Source organism: Mus caroli, unplaced genomic scaffold, assembly GCF_978045245.1.
Source record: "Mus caroli unplaced genomic scaffold, Mus_caroli_1 scaffold_8, whole genome shotgun sequence".
NCBI lineage: Eukaryota > Metazoa > Chordata > Mammalia > Rodentia > Muridae > Mus > Mus caroli.
In genome coordinates this window covers 133,339,514-133,343,816 of record NW_028227263.1, presented here as the reverse complement: position 1 = coordinate 133,343,816, position 4,303 = coordinate 133,339,514, and the positions used below count along the sequence as shown (strand labels likewise).

Genomic DNA, 4,303 nt, shown 5'->3' with positions numbered 1-4,303 from the left:
TCGGGTCCGCTGGAGAAGAGAGCCCATTACCTTAACTCTGGCAGTACTTTTAGGATTGGGAGTAGCAGCGGGAGTAGGTACAGGGACCGCTGCCTTAATTCAGACCCCCCAATATTATGAAGAATTACGTACAGCTATGGATATTGATCTTAGAACTATAGAACAGTCTATAACTAAATTAGAAGAATCTTTAACTTCCCTGTCTGAAGTAGTGCTGCAAAATAGGAGGGGATTAGACTTATTATTCCTTAAAGAAGGAGGGCTCTGTGCTGCCCTAAAAGAAGAGTGTTGTTTTTATGTTGACCATTCAGGAGTAATCAAAGATTCTATGGCCAAACTTAGAGAACGCCTAGATATACGTAAAAGAGAAAGAGAAAGCCAACAAGGATGGTTCGAAAGCTGGTTTAATAAGTCCCCTTGGCTCACCACACTCCTTTCCACCATAGCAGGACCTTTAATTACACTTATGCTTTTGCTCACTTTTGGCCCCTGCATTCTTAATAAGTTAGTGGCTTTTGTTAGAGAGAGAATAAATGCAGTACAGGTTATGGTATTAAGGCAACAATATCGGGTCCTCCAGGAGGCCAAGACCCAGCTCTAAGATTAGAGCTATTCACAAAAAAGAAGTGGGGAATGAAAGAGGAAAATTACTGAACTCTCCAACTCAGAGCCCTCCTACCCCTCCCATCTGGAGATTGTTCCCGGAACCCTCCTGAACTTCTCACCCCAGAGTACATTCTGAACTCTCACACCAGAGTCAGACCCCCTCTCAAATGAAAACTGTTCCGGGGACATTTCTGAGATAAGGGTTTCCTGGAACGAACCCAGTCCAACCCCTCCCAACTAAGGACAGTGCCAGGGACATTTTTGAGATAAGGGTGTGAGTAAAAACCTCAGTTCCAATGAATCAAGTACATGGCCAAAGTGTGGGACGCGTTGCGAAAAGCACTTTGGAAAAACCCTTGGCTGAATCTCTTAGTGACGTAAAACCTGTATTTTCCCTGCCCTGCTCCCCCCTTGCCTCCTTCCTATAAAAGCTTGTGAAAAGTTTGGGCCGGTGGTCGAATCTCCTCTGCACCATACTGGGTGTATGAGTTCCGACCCCAGGGCCTCTGGTCTATGTGCTTTTTATGTGCTCTCTTGTTATTGCTTTATTAAATCTTACTCTCTACATCTTAAGTTTAGTCTCAGTGTCTTCTTGGGTGCGCGGCTGTCCCGAGGCTTAAGTGAGTGTCTCCCTTTGGGAGTCCTGGAGTCTTTCACTAACTCCCCAACACCATGTGAATACACAAGGCACAAGAAAGGGCCAAAGGCTTTGACTAATAAAACACCCACCTCACTCCAAATAAGCTGAGGGGTCGATATCACAGTGCCATAGGTTTTTCTGGGAGGTCTGAAGAGATCTGTGATTTTATTTTTGTTGGCATCTGCTTTGTAAACAATCCCTGAGATAATACTACGATGTAAATTTGTAGGGAGATGGGGCTGAAGTTTTCCTGTGTGAACTTAAAACAAGATCCCACCCCTACCACAACCCACCCCAAACCCTGGAGTTCTTCCTGGGTGAATTTTCAGAGGGAAAATAAGGCTGGGTCTGTGGCTGCTGTTGCTCTTCAGATGACAGGGTGTGCTGTAATAGGAAGGGGTTTGCTTGCTTGCTTGCTTGCTTGCTTGCTTGCTTGCTTGCTTGCTTGCTTGCTTGTTTTATAGTCAAGACACTTGTGCAGCTTCCCTTTGGTGTAGATCCTGAAGAAGATGTTTCTTGTGACAAAAGTTTCCCCTCACTGTTTCCAATCAAGAAATCTTTCCTCAGAAGGAGTTCACCGAGGATAACTGAGAGCTGTGTGGCTGTGAATGGTCTTCCCTTCTCTGCCACAGTGTTAGGGCTTCTGTCATTGCAGTTTTTGATGCTGATTGAGGGATGAGCTAAGACTGGTGACCTTCCCATGTTCACTGCACTTGCACGGCTTCTCCCCACTGTAGATGATGGCATGGTCTTCCCACACCCAATACTTCAAATATTTTCCCCACTATGAACTCGCTGGTGCCTCGTAAGACCTGACAGGTCCGGAAAGGCCTTCCCACATGCCACACACTCATAGGGCTTCTCTCCAGTGTGGATGCTGAAGTGCTGGATGAGATCTTTCTGACTGGTGAAGGCTTTCCCACACTCTTTGCACTCAAAGGGCTTCTCTCTAGTGTGGACCTTTTTTTACACAAGATAAACGTAGAGCAGTGGGTGAAGGCTTTGCCACACTGGAGGCACTCAAAGGGCTTCTCCCGAGTGTGGATCACATTCTGTTGGATCAGGGCAGCACTCTCAAGGAAGACCTTCCGAGACTCACTGCACTCATAGGGCTTCTTTCCTGTTTGTGTCTGCTGGTGCCACAGGAGGTATGACCTGTGTTTGAAGATTTGTCCACACTCAAAGCACTCATATGCATTCTCTCTGCTGTGGATGATGTAGTGTCTGATGAAACCTGGCCTATCTCAAAAAGCTTTCCCACATTCTTTACAAACAAAAAGATTTTCAAGAGTGTGACTCCTGTTATGTAAGATGAACATAGATCGGTGGGTGAAAGCTCTGCAGTACTCCTCACATTTATAAGACTTCTCTTCACTGTGGATCCCCTGGTGCTGGGTAAGGTGGTGTTTGCAGTTGAAGGCCTGCTCACACTCCATGTACTTGTATGGCTTCTCCCCAGTATTGACCATATGGTGTTGAAGAAGGTATGTGATCTTGCTGGAGACCTTCCCTCACTCAGTACACTCATATGGCTTCACTCCAGAGTGATCCTCCTGTGTCAAGCAAAAAGGAACTTCTTGCTGAGCACATTTCCACAACAATCATAGCCAAGGCTGACTTTCCCAGGAAGCACTATTTGAAAGCATCCTTGCTCTGTTTCTGAGGAAGCAATGGGACCAGGAGTTGGCACTGACTGGGAGTCCTCAGAGGCTTCCTTTGTTGACCTGGTGTGATATGTTTAGATATGTAGTACACTTTAAATTAGATTAATTGGTTTGTTGGTTATCTAGTTTCCTGAGTTCTTTATATATTTTAGATATCAGCCCTCTGTCAGATGTGTGGTTAGTGAAGTTCATTTTCCACTCTGATGGCTGACATTTTGTCCTTTTTTACTTATCATTTTTTATCCAGCTCACTGCTCCCTCTCAGTCACCCTCTTCCAAAATCCTTCTCCTATCTCCTGTCCCCTTCCCTTCTGAGAAAGACTCCCTGAAAGAATGCTCCACCCTGGTTATTCACATCTTTGTAAGGCTAGGTGCTTCATGTCCCACTGAGGCCAGACAAAGCAGCCAAGTAAGAAGAAAATTTCCTCAATGTAGGCAACTATTTTGGGGGATAGCCCCTGTTACAGTTGTTTGAGACCCAAATGAAGAACAAGATGCACATTTGCTACATATGTGGAAGGCAGCCTAGGTCCAGCCTGTGTATGTTCTTTGATAGGTGTTCAGATTCTGAGAACCCAGACATAGTCTTGAAGAACATTCTGTCTCATACAAGGATGTAAATCACAATGTTCATACATATTTAAATGCAAGAAGAAGTGGATATGATATATGAAACCAGAGAAGAGGTCAAAAATTAGAATAAAGAGTTGTTGAGGAATCAGTGAGAGCTGACTAGGACAAATGTGCCATTAAAGAGAAAGGATAATGAAGCACCTATACACTTGTGAGAGTGTGTCAGGGGAATGGAGACAAAATGTAAGACAAGAGGAAAAAAAATTGTTTGAAATCATCATACTGAATCCTAATACTGTGGGACCATGAAAGGCAGCCTGGTTTCTGGTTGAGCTAGGTTTGAAATCGTGGTGACGCCAAAGGTGACCCCAGCAAGGAATGGTACAAGTCTTACCTGGACACCAGGCCCCTGACCTGAGGCCTAGGCTTTCCATGGGTCTATGGCCATCAGTCAAGTAAGGACAGTGCCTCAAGACCCTTTACAAGTAGAAAATGTGACCACAGGTCAAGTACTCTCAAGACAGATCTCCATTTTAATGAGGTATCTAAAGGTCTCAATGGCTTAGCCAATAAACTTCCCTTCCCAGATGTTGCTCCTTGCAAAAGGTGTTTAACTTCAGGCACGCCCTGAGAAAGGGGAGTACAGTTTCACTCATCAACACTCTCCTCCATGACAATAAATGCTTTAAAATCATGGACTGACTCTTTTCATCTGGATCCAATGTGGGAGGCAAAGAACTTTGTAGGGCTTCATCTAAAGAGTTGAGTCTAGTCTCCAGCAGAAGGCTTCTCAGCATTCTCAGCCATGGCCTCCACCAAG

The 4,303-nt window shown here is 44.9% G+C and overlaps 1 pseudogene; it reads right to left on the bottom strand.

Annotated features, from left to right (window-relative positions):
* Positions 1-1,710: 1,710 nt before the first annotated feature.
* On the bottom strand, positions 1,711-3,917 carry LOC147003587 (uncharacterized; annotated as a pseudogene).
* Positions 3,918-4,303: the final 386 nt, after the last annotated feature.